General features: G+C 41.7%; 1 protein-coding gene across 3 annotated transcripts in view; it reads right to left on the bottom strand.

Moving 5' to 3' along the window:
- MCF2L2 (MCF.2 cell line derived transforming sequence-like 2) overlaps positions 1-12896 on the bottom strand; it is a 263863-nt gene that overhangs the window by 155883 nt on the left and 95084 nt on the right. The gene's annotated exons all lie outside the window — the stretch shown is intronic.

The following is a 12896-nucleotide window of genomic DNA, read 5'->3' as shown; positions in this document are numbered from 1 at the left end:
GTGAATAGCTAATCTGAAGTAAGCATCACTGGGAAAACTCATTACTGCAGAGCCATATCAGTTCAAGTTCTCTCACTGGGGACAATTTCCAGACCAAGGTGCAATTCCCAGGGGCGTGGTGTATCACTGATAGAAGAGGCACAGAAGGGAGATTCTGAATGCAAAAGTACCCAGGATTTATTATTTTTTTTTTATAGTTTATTTTTAATTAGTGAGTCAACGTGAGGGTACAGTTACAGATTTATACATTTTTGTGCTCATGTTTCTCCCTTACAGAGTTTGATAACCCATCCCTTCACCAGTGCCCATTCTCCACCACCAGTAAACCCAACATCCCACCCCCCCCTTCCCAGTCCCGTCTCCCCCCACCCCACCCTGCCACTATGGCAGGGAATTCCCTTTTGTTCTCTCTCTCTGGTTAGGTGTTGTGGTTTGCAATAAAGGTGTTGAGTGGCCATTGCGTTCAGTCTCTAGTCTATATTTGGCCCGCATCATCTTTCCCCCTCATGACCAACAACCACATTTTACTTGCTGTTCCCTTCTCTGAGTTGCCCAGAGTGAGAGAACAGCCTCCAAGCCATGGTAGTACCCAGGATTTAGAGGGAGTGGGTGTCAAGAAAGGAAGCCCCCAAAAGGAAATCCTTAAGTTTTCATGGAAATTCCCCTTAAGTTGCTCAGCTAATTCCTAAACCTGAATTTCAATGAGATTCCACGATGCCAGCAGAGAATATCAGCTGCATGAGAAAGTGAGAGGTTGGTGAGGAATTATGAAATGGGAATGGTGCTGGAGATCATCTTTGTTTGTGCCTAGCCATAATAGGTTTTGATGGGCATACTGGATTTTCAGGTGAAATTCTATAAAAACCACATTATTGGATCAGTGACACACCACAGGCATTGCCCATACCACTAAGACCATGTTCTAGAAGGATAGAACAAATGGACTTGCCCTCGAGAACGCTAAAACCAGGTCTCAAAAACACCAAAACCATGTAATCTACCAGTAATTTTCCAGATCAAAAATCAATTGTTGTTATAAGTAAACAAGCCTCTATAACATATCCTACACAATGCCTAGCACAGGATTAAAAAGAAATAGAAATGTAAGGCAAAGGGGAAAGAAACTAATAGTCAATAAATAAAATAGCAGTAGACCTAGGCTCAAAGATATTCCTGTTTTTGTCAAAGAAAAACTTAAAAATAACTATTATCAATACATTAAGGAAAATCCGAGGAAAAAGTGGACACTAAAAGATGCATTATTTTTTGGCCTTTTGGGTCACACTTGGCTATGCTCAGAGATTATTCCTGGCTCTGTACTCAGAAATTATTCCTGGCAGTGCTCAGGGGACCACATGGGATGCTGGGAATAGAACCCAGGTCAGCTGTGTGCAAGGCAAATGCCCCACCTGCTGTACTATTGCTCCAACACCAAGATGCATTATTTTAACAAAGAATTAGAAATGTATGCTACAGAATCAAGAGAACCTTATACAACTGCAATACAGCAGTAATAGAATGAAAAACTCAGAGTCTAAACTAAACAGACAACAGGTTTAGTAAAATCAAAAACAACAGTTGAAAATGTTCAAAGGGAAACAGAACAGGAGAAATGGAAGAAACAGAATGTAAAGATGATATATGACACAAACAAAAGTCCCAGAAAGAGAGGAAAGTTTGTTATCAAAACAGTTTTTTTAAATAATGGAGATCCCATCAAGGCACAGAGCTGGAAGATCAAGCATCACCAGATGTGGCCTAAAAGATACCCCAAAACTGGGGCTGGAGTGATAGCACAGTGGGTAGGGCATTTTCCTTGCACTCGACCAACCGGGTTCAATTCCCAGCAAGCATCCCGGTCCCCTGAGCACCGCCAGGAGTTAATTCCTGAGTGCAGAGCCAGGAGTAACCCCTGTGCATTGCCAGGTGTGACCCAAAAATAAAAACAAAACAAAACAAAACAAAACAAAAAAAAACCCTAAAACCTAAAATGATGATGGTGAAAGATTTTTATCAGATCTTTTTAAGCATTGATTTCCATATTTAAACACTTGTTCTAATAACAAGTGGATGTTAGAATTTTCTACATGTATATAGACAATTCATTCAGGCATGTTAGAGCCATCTGGCTGAAAATTAAAGGAGAAAATACTAATAGCAAACAGTGAAAAAAAACCACAGATTGCCTTCAGAAGAATGATATTAAAAATCACTGACTTTGCAACAGAAATTAGGGAGAAAACAATCCAATGGAGTGGTAGTTGTCGACCACTAATCTGAAAAACAGTACCTATTTAATATACCCACTCTATACTAGGTGAAAATTAATCTTATAACAAAAATGGTGAAACAAAGACATTTCTGGGCAACAAGAGTTGAGATCATTATTGCCAATAAATTATTACTTTAGGAAATGTAAAAGCATGGTTTCCAGTCTAAATAAAGTTGGAAGCATGAGGGTATCACAGAAAGAAATAGTCCACAAAGGATATATGGGTGACGAGGCTTAGATGCTTATTAGGAAAATTTATATTCCACTTAAAAAAAGAATGAAAAACCTGATTACAGTTTTAAAACTCAGATTGTTCTTAAAGACATAACAGAACAGACTGAACAACAAATCTCTCAGAAGAGAGCACAGAATGATACGCCATAGAGATGCCTGCAGGCCCTGTGCCAAGCTGTTTCATGAGTGGGGCGGGTGAGCTCCCCTCCCCACCCCAACAGAGCCAGGCCTGGCACCCGAGACCTCCAGAACTCAACCACGGCCATGCTCACGGCCACTCTCCACACCCACACACTCAGACGAGCCTCACCCAGGAGTGAATCTATTCCTGGACCACGCAGCCGTGACATCTGATACTTCACACCACTGATACACCAAGAGTAGCACACCACATTTGATGGGGCTTAAAGTAGAAGGCAACCAATCTTAGGAAGAAATATATTTATACGGATATATATATATATTTATACAAAAGGAATGAAGACTACTGTGAACATTAAATATGTGGATTAAGATAACCATATATTTTTATTTCACTAAAAGATCATTAAGGAGACAAAGGAAATATAATAAACTATGATTAAAATAATGAAAATATATAATATGTAAACACAAGGCTCAACCTTTAACTACATGTTACTAATCTCTTATAGAAGGGCTTAATGGTTCCTGGGTGAAATAAAACAATCTTCACCACTTTCTTCTAAGAAAACTTTTTTGGATCATTTTTAGAGGATCACTTATAATAAGCAATACAAAATAAATTACTTTGGTTCTGCTTTGGGGGAAGGTTTGGGGCTCGGGATGGGAACATTTGAAATATGGTGGTGGGAAGGTGTAATGGTGGTGGGGTTGGTGTTCAAATATTAAATGTAATCAATTATTGTGAAAAACTTTATAAAAGTGAAATTAAATTTTAAAAAAAGACATAAGAGTTATGAAGATAAAGAACTAAATCTGACGTTGAATTGAGATCGTCTGTATTGTGCAAATGTTAGATAGAGGATGCTTTCTTAGGAAGTGGTGGTTGTCTATTTTGGTAATAGGTAAAGGAATGTGCCTGAAAGGAAATTATCCAGGATTGGAATGATAGCTAAATGGGTTGAGAATATACTTTGTATAGGTGCTGGGCTTCAATCCTGACATAGCACTGTCCGGAGTGACCCCCAACCAGGAGTACCAAACTAAGAGTAGCCTCTGAACATAACTGGGTGTGGCCCCAAAACAACAACAGAAAGTGTTTTAACATCAAAGAAATAATCCCCAATTATAATCTGAATCTTTGGGAAGGAATAAAGACTACTATGAACATTAAGTATATGGATTAAGATGACTATATATTTTTATTTCACTGAAAGACCATTAAGTAGACAAAGGAAATATAATAAATTATGATTAAAATAAATGCAAAATATCTCATAATAGCCTTAAGGTTGAGAGAGTCAATGAGATTATACTGTTGAAACTAGCATCGAATCAAATGCAACAATATTATTTACATTATAAACAAAGTAATATAAAACTCAGATCGTGTAGACTGCTAAATTAAGGGCATACATTGTAGCACTAGGTAAAACATGGCTAAAATCAAGTGATGATGCATAAAGGAGAGGTTATAAATATAAAATGAGTGAAACAGCTTAAGTGGAAAACTGAAAACAATCATTCAAAAGAGGACAGGTGTTATAGACTATTAGCCCAATTCATATATTGAGGCTCTTATCCATAACATGACTGTAACTGGAGTGAGAAGGTCAGAAAGATTGAATAAGGTCATGTGGAAGAGGTCTTAATTTAATAGGGCTAGTGCCCTCAGAAGAAGAGAAAGAAACTTAAATTCTTGTTCTTCCATGTAAGAACACAGTGAGAAGGCAGCAAGAAGCAATTTGCAAGCCTGCACAAGATCACCGGAAATAGAATTGGCCAAACTCTTGGTCTTAAACTTGTAACCTCTGGAACTGTGAAAATATAAATTTCTGATTTCGAAGCCAGTGATTTTCAACCTTTGTATACTGGCCAACTAAAACTGGTCCTTGTACCAAAAGTTCAAAAACCACTTTTAAACAGCCATATCTCTTTTATGGACTGGCTATAAAATGTGGTTAGTCACCTGATCTATGATATTTTGTGATGACAACCGAGGAGGAATCCAACAGGTGAGAGAAAATAAAGGAAGACGTTACAGATGATACAAACAGCGATATGGTAGATTTGAACTCAACCAACATCAATCCCATTAAATGGAAATGCTTTATGCTCCTACTTATACAAGGCATAAAATTGAAAAGGGAAAATAGTAATTACAAGAGTCACACTATATGTAAGAGCAAAGAAAGAAAGAAAAGATGGTAGAGATAAGCCTTGCCATTGCTAATATAAGAAAGCAAGTATGATATGTTAATATATTTATACATACATATATTTTTTAAGTAGTACTAAAACAAGGGGTAATGGCAGAGACAAATTATTCATAAAAACAAAAGGGTCAATTTATCAGGAAGCTAAACAATCTAAAAGGCATATGTATGCAATGACATTGCTTCAAAATACACTAAAAAGTGATTTAAAAAATCCCTTAAAAAATAGAAGAGTTCATACAGAATATTAGAGATTGAAATATGTCTCTTCTGGTAACTGAAAAACACATAGTCAGGACAGGAGATTGTACACCAGGAAGGATGGATGTGCCCCCAACCCAGCTTTGATTCCCAGCACCACACAGACCCCCGGCCACCACCAGGTGTGGTCCTGGAGGCCTGTGGGCACTGGGGGGGTGGCCTGCGTGACCCAGAGCACTGTAGGGCCCAAAGAGCATCACATCCGCTGGCCTTTGCAATGACCAGTGAGTCCCTCGGAGCTCCTCTTGGGAGGTCACACACTCAAATAACCAGGAAGGAAGTAGACTTGACTGAAGACTTTCAAATCCAACGATGGCAGAATACATTCTTTTGAAATGCACATGGGTGATACTTCAAGCAGTCACTGAGTCTATACAAAGAAAAATCTCATAAAAAATGTTATTTCTTGATTCACCCTGTGTTTGGAGCTTACTCCTGGCTCTGCTCAGGGGTCACTTCTCAAAGTGCTTCAGGGACCATATGTGGTGTCTCGAATCAACCCCAGGTCAACTGCCTGCAAGGAGAGTGCCTTACCCACTGCACTACCTCTCTGACCTTCAAGTTTATTGATTTTTAAATAATATGGTGACAGGGATTGAACCAGGCTCTCAAGAGGCACCTGGGAAGTATGTGTCTGTGCTCCACCATGAAGTCGAACCTCCCTGGCAGCAACGAATTTTAAAGGATTGCATTCTTCCAGTGTGCTTCATTTCTGCTCACTGTGAAATCTAATGGGAACTCTAGTTTTCTTCTCAGCTTACATCTTTTGTTTTATCTTTTACAACTTCTCCCCTTTTGTCATTTTCTTCTCTGCTGAATTTCTTAAGGTGGAAGAGTAGACTTTCTTTAAATAAATAAATAAATAGATCCCAAAACCCTGTGCCCATATTATTTTTGTTTGTTTTTTTTTCTTTTTGGGTCACACCTGGCGATGCACAGGGGTTACTCCTGGCTCTGCACTCAGACATTACTCCTGGCGGTGCTTGGGGGACCATATAGGATGCTGGGAGTCGAACCTGGGTCAGCAGCGTGCAAGGCAAACGCCCTACCCGCAGTACTATCGCTCCAGCCTCTGTGCCCATATTATTTAAAAATAAATAAAATTTGGGGTTGGAGCAATAGCACAGCAGGTAGGGCGTTTGCCTTGCACGCTGCTGACCCAGGTTCGACTCCCAGCATCCTATATGGTCCCCCAAGCACCGCCAGGAGTAATGTCTGAGTGCAGAGCCAGGAGTAACCCCTGTGCATCGCCAGGTGTGACCCAAAAAGAAAATAAATAAATAAAATTTAAGGTCAGGGAAGTTAATATAGTGGGTAAGGCACACTCCTTGCAGGCAGTTGACCTGGGGTTGACCCCAGACAGACATACATATACATGCATATATCACTGTCACTCTGTTGCTCATCGATTTGCTGGACCAGGGACCAGTAATGTCTCCATTATAAGACTTGTTGTTACTGTTTACTGTTTTTGGCATATCGAATATACCACAGGTAGCTTTCCAGGCTCTGTGTCCCTCTTGAAGACCCCAGCAATCTACCGAGAGTATCCCGCCCACACGGCAGAGCCTGGCAAGCTACTCGTGGCATATTCGATATCCAAAAACGGTACCAACAAGTCTCACAATGGAGATGTTACTGGTGCCTGCTCGGGCAAATCGATGAACAATGGGACAGGATGACAGTGCTACAGTGCTATTTTCATTATTATTTTATAGAAAGGGGTTTTAATTTCCTTTATGATTTATTTTGGGTCATAATTAACCTAATTAATCATAATTAAAAGTAGCTGTTTAACTTTCAGATATTTTGTGATCTTTCTAATCAATGGTAATAAAAGTTTGAATAATGGTTTCCTTGTGGAAGGGATGTGAAGAAGTGAGTGAATGGGAGTCATTGATGTAAAGAAGCAGGAGAGAACGTTTCAAAAACTATTCTAGGCCTGGATTTGGATGGCTATTATACAGTATGGAAATGGGTCAATATTAATCAAGCTATACAGTTAAGATATGCATACTTCACTATCTATACAACAATTTTTAAAAACCCAAAACTTAGGGGCCAGAGAGATATTACAGTGGGCAGGGCACTTACTTCGCACTCAGTCAACTCAAGCTTGATTCCCAGCACCCTCTCTGGTCCCCTACGAGCATCAGGAGTAATCCCTGAGTATAGAACCAGGAGTAAACCCTGAGCATAGACGTGTGTGGCCCCAAAAACAAACAAACAAAAAAGATAGATTACAAAAGAAATATAAATCAAGTTATGTCACTGTCACTGTCATCCAGTTGCTCATCGATTTGCTCGAGCGGGCACCAGTAATGTCTCTCATTGTGAGACTTATTGTTACTGTTTTTGGCATATCCAATACGCCATGGGTAGCTTGCCAGGCTCTGCCGTGCAGGAGCGATACTCTCGGTAGCTTGCCGGGCTCTCTGAGAGGGGTGGAGGAATCGAACCTGGGTCAGCCGAGTGAAAGGCGAATGCCCTACTGCTGTGCTATCGCTCCAGCCCATCAAGTTATGAAAAAGCAATATATTATAAATATTTAAAACAAAGACCCTATGTGTCGGGCACTCATCAAAGGGGATATAAGAATGAATGAAATTGTTCTATAATACAGCAAAGCCAAACAAGCATTAATAACAGGAACAGCCAGCACAATCATTATCTAATCAATTGCTTCTGTTTTGGGGGCATGCCCAGTAGTACTCAGAAGTCCTGAATTTAACAGTGGGTTCCCTGGGAGAAACTTGAACAAGTGAGCAGGATAATTCTTGCTACGGCCCTTCAATGTAATACTATCTGGGCTGGCTGTGCTGGGGGGGAGGGTGGTGAGGGGAGACTTCAGTGTTATATCAAGCAGTGCTCAGGAGCCCATGATGTACCAGAAATTTAACATGGGTCCCTGTGCATGCAAGGCATGCAAGCCTGATCCCTTAGCTATCACCTCAGTCAGTGACAATCATTTAATATAATATCTAGGATATAGAGAGTTTCTACTACTTGATGAGAATATTTATTTATTTTGGGTTTGATGGCCCTGCCCGGTGGTGCCCAGGGCTTGCTTTGGCTCTGTGCACTGGGATGACTCCTAGTGACATTCAGGCAGCCACATGCAGTACCGGGGATCAAATCAGGGTTAGCTACATGCAAGACAAGCACTTTGCCTCTTGTACTATTTCTCCAACCCCATATTTATTTTTTAACTCAATTCTACAAAATAGATACTGTTATCTCCAAATTATAGGAAAGAAAATTCACAGTGATTAAAAAAAAACCCACTTGCCTAATTTCCTAATACATGAGTAAAATGAGTCTTTATTTTTTTTAATGTAGGAGTACTGCTGCTTATTCAGCCATTGATTAAGCTGATTGAATTGGGCATGAACTCCACATACTTTTTAAATTTTTTAACTGAATATCCATGAGATAGACCACTATAAATTTTTTCATAATTGGTTTTAAGTCATACAGTGATCCAGCACCCAACCCTTCACCAGTGTACATTTCCCACCACCAATGTCCTCTGTTTCCCTACCCCCATTCCCCTAACACCCCCCACTTCCAGCTTTCCTCTATAGAAGACACTTTCCTTCTTTTTTTTTTTTAATTTTATTGAATCACCATGTGGAGGGTTACATAGTTCTCAGGATTATGTCAGTTATACAATACTCAAACACCCTTCCCTTCACCAGTGCCCATCTTCCATCACCAACCCCCCCCAGTATACCTGCCGCCCCCTCCCACCTCCCCAGTCCCCACCCTTGTAAGTGATAAGTTTCACTTCGTTTACACCTTATCTCGGTTACATTCCATGTTTCAACACACAACTCACTACCGTTGTTGGGGTTTCCCCAAAAAAAGAAAAAGACAGTCCTATTGCCAAGGAGGCATTTGATAGTTCTCCACTGCTAAGAATATAGAGATATTAAGTCCCGCTGTTTGTTTTTTTCTTTTTCCCCCTTGCCCCGCGCCACCGAGTTCACGCCTGTTTAGTAATCGCCACGCTGCCTGACAAGGGAAAAAAAACCGAAAAGGATGGTTATTTCCCGTCATCAGCAGGCGTGGGGCTCTGGCTTAGTTGATAGTCTAGTAGAGTGTCTGCAAGCAGTTTCTGAAACCGAAGGTCTTGCGCTGGTATCGGCTTCAGCTCGAGATTCCACCAGCGTCCCACTGTTCCATGTACATGATTTTTCCCCTTATATCCCATTCCCACGCCACCAGGTCTGTTTGCTTAATGGACATCACACTATAGTTGACGCCATGCCGCGTTTCTTCCCGAGAAAGAAGAAAATTTCTTCTCAGCCGGCGTGGGGATATAGCTTAGTTCAGTCTAGAGAGATGGCTACCACTTTGATTGCCTTCAATATTTCAGCAACAGACTTACTATTCTTGTTAGGATCTCCCACAAAAGTCCGACCCATTAAAAAGGAACCATTACATATTGCTGATGCTAAGATGACATTAGGTCGCGCGGTCGCGCGGCCGCGCGGTTTTGGGTTTCTGTATAAAGTCCAGGGAAAGTATAACCAGAAATAACATCACTACAAACTTTTACCCTTTTATGGTGCTCATAAGATGTAGAAACCTAGAGAGAGGCTCGGCGTCTCCATTTTGCGCTCAGAAAGCCGCGGACCCTGCGCTGTGCTCGGGAGGAAGGAGTTGAGAGAGAGAGGTTAAAAGAATTGGGGGATGCCCGGTTCCCACTGTTTCAGCCCGCCGTGGGTTCTCCGATCCCGTGCCGGAATTAGTTCAGTGGGCTGCTTGGAGTCCAAGGGCGCTTCCTTGGGCTCTTCCATCATGCTCGCTCCGCAGCAGGGTCCAAAGGCGACACTTTCCTTCTTGCTCTCTCTCTCTCCTTTCCTTTTGTGCATGATGGTTTGCAATACAAGTGCTAGAAGGTCATGGTGTTTGTTCAGGGCATTCAGTATTTTTATCAGGAACGTAAGGCTGGAGTAGCTTTTCAATTGGGTGGGTGCTTTGGGGCACGGATGTGACTTCTGAGGCTTCCAGACATACAGGGAGATGGGGGGAGGTAGCCCATCCTAATCCCGAGAAAGTCTGGAGGTATCAGTCACAAAACCTGCATACCTGATTTTTCAGCAGATTATATCTTGATGAAGTCCGTCCTGAGATGGTGAAGTCAGGCAGGGGAGTATGGCGGTGATTTTGAATTGTGAAAGCAAGCAGTTGCTGGGGGCTCTGCTTGGGCGGGCCCCTGGCCAACACGCCTCTCCCTCCAATTTACCCCAGTCTGTTCAACCATGCATGGGTCCGGGATTAGCTGTGGCTTTTTATCTCTTTCCAGATTTATTTATGGGTCTCTGAAGCAAGGCTGGTAGTAGCGCTTACATGATGTTGCTGGAGGTGGTTTGTGGGGGTGACTGCCAGTGCTTCCAGGAGTATCGGGAAGTGGGGGGAGGTAGCCCACCCCAACTCTGAGGAAGTCTGGAGATTTCAGTCACAAAACCCACATATCTGAATTTTCAGCACATTGTCTCTTGGTGAGGTCCGTCCTGAGACAGTGGAGTCAGGCTGAGGGTATGGCGGTAATTTTGGATTGTGAAAGCAAGTGGCTGCTTGGGGCTCTGCTTGGGCGGGCCCCTGGCCAACCCATCCCCTCTGATTTACCCCGGTCCGTTCAGCCATGTGCAGTCTGGGATTAGCTGTGGCTTTTGATCTCTTTCAAGATTTATTTATGGATCTCTGAAATAAGGCCAATAAATGAGCTTGTATGGCTGAGCCAGAGGTGGTTTGTGGGCATGGCTCCCACTTACCTAACTATTGGCCATTTAATTTCTTGGTAAACTTGGCCCCAAGTTGTTGTGTCCGGCCAAAGGCCAGCAACTTTGTGGTATCAGGAAGCCTGAAGGCACCATCAGGCTGCTGATGCACTCACCCCACAGGTACAGGTTGACCTGCTGGTGGCACCATACCCCCAAAATGGGTCTTTAAACAGAGCTTTGATACCAAGACTCATCCTTATAACCCCTACCCACTGTTGCCCTTTCATTTTTTTTTTTTTTTGCTTTTTGGGTCACACCCAGCAATGCTCAGGGGTTACTCCTGGCTTTGCACTCAGGAATTACTCCTGGCAGTGCTTTGGGGACCATATGGGATGCCAAGGATCGACCCCAGGTCGGCCACGTGCAAGGCAAACGCCCTACCCGCTGTGCTATCGCTCCGGCCCCGCCCTTTCATTTTTTTTCTTATAGTAGATCTACATGTGTCCATGCCAATTTTATTTTGTACATTCTGTTGTGACAGGGCTATCCTTTTACTTTAAACCAAATATTCTGGGAATGTTCTAAAGAAACATCCAGGATTCTTAAATCAAGTAGCGTGAGAAGAAGCCCCAACACAAGCTGCTCTTTGGTCTATGGAATAATCGTGTGTGATCTCTCCAGACAGTGCAAATCCCTTCACAAAAGACTTTAAATGCATGTCAGAAGTCCCAACAGCATCAGCTAGCAGCCTGGGGTTTGCTGGGAGGATCCTTGTAGGAACCAAAGGCTGTGTTTCCATGCACAGATGGATCCAGGTCATGATTCAGAAAGAAGAGAATGGGACGGAGAGTAAGTCCAGTGGGTAAGATGCTTACCTTGCACGTGGCTGATCTGGATTTGGTGCCCTGATGCCACATATGAGCCCCTAAGCGTCCCAGCAGTGATCTCTGAGCATAGAGTCAAGAGTAAGCGCCTTGAACACAGCTTACTCTTAGAAAAGAAATAGAAGAGAGAAAAAAAAGAGAAAAAGAGAGTGAAAGAAAGGAAGAAAGAAAGAAAAGAAAGAAAGAAAGAAAGAAAGAAAGAAAGAAAGAAAGAAAGAAAGAAAGAAAGAAAGAAAGAAAGAAAGAAAGAAAGGGAAAGAAAGAAAGGAAGGAAGAAAGAGAAAAAGAGAAAGAGAGAGAAAAGAAAGAGAAAGAAAGAAAGAAAGAAAGAAAGAAAGAAAGAAAGAAAGAAAGAAAGAAAGAAAGAAAGAAAGAAAGAAAGAAAGAAAGAAAGAAAGAAAGAAAGAGAAAGAAAGGAAGAAAGAAAGGACAGAAGGAAGGAAGGAAGGAAGGAAGGAAGGAAGGAAGGAAGGAAGGAAGGAAGGAAGGAAGGAAGGAAAGAAGGAAGTGAGGAAGGAAGTGAGGGAGGGAGGAAGAAAAGAAGGAAGTCAGAAAGGAAGGAAAGGAGTGAGGGAGGGAGGAAGAGAGGGAGGGAAGGAAAAAGGAAGGGAGGGAAGGAAAGAAGAAAGAATCACTATGGTTTTGAAGAGTTCTGCCATGAGGTCTACATGTAAACCTGCAGTCATATCAGCTATTATAGGGTGGCAATTTCTACTCTGTCCAGATCAACAAAAGCATCAAAACCTTCAACTAACAATTTCATAGGAAATGGGGTTTGTGAACAATAAAGAAAACACAATTTTTAAAAAAACACTAAAGCAAAGCAACCAATTGCTCTCCCTAAATTTCTTTAGACAACAATATCTACTCTTTATTTTCTAATTTTAACACTCAAGTCCTGTGATGTGTTAGAGACTTGTATAAATTCTATTTAATACAAGCCTCAATGCCCTCTGCTCACAGTCAGGTTGGTGTTACTATTTCCACTTTATAGTCAAAGAAAACTAGTCCAGAATCCCACACCATGTGCAGAGTGAAGATTTCATTAAGCTTTTCACAATGTTTATCCCACAAAATTTAGACTCTGCTGGGATGCAAAATATTTGGGCACTTTTTGTTCAATTTTCAATCTTAGTAACTCCTCTGGAAGGAGAAATGT

The sequence above is a fragment of the Sorex araneus genome, chromosome 2, assembly GCF_027595985.1.
Source record: "Sorex araneus isolate mSorAra2 chromosome 2, mSorAra2.pri, whole genome shotgun sequence".
NCBI lineage: Eukaryota > Metazoa > Chordata > Mammalia > Eulipotyphla > Soricidae > Sorex > Sorex araneus.
The sequence above is the reverse complement of the archived record's forward strand: the minus strand, read 5'-3'. Positions and strand labels throughout refer to the sequence as shown.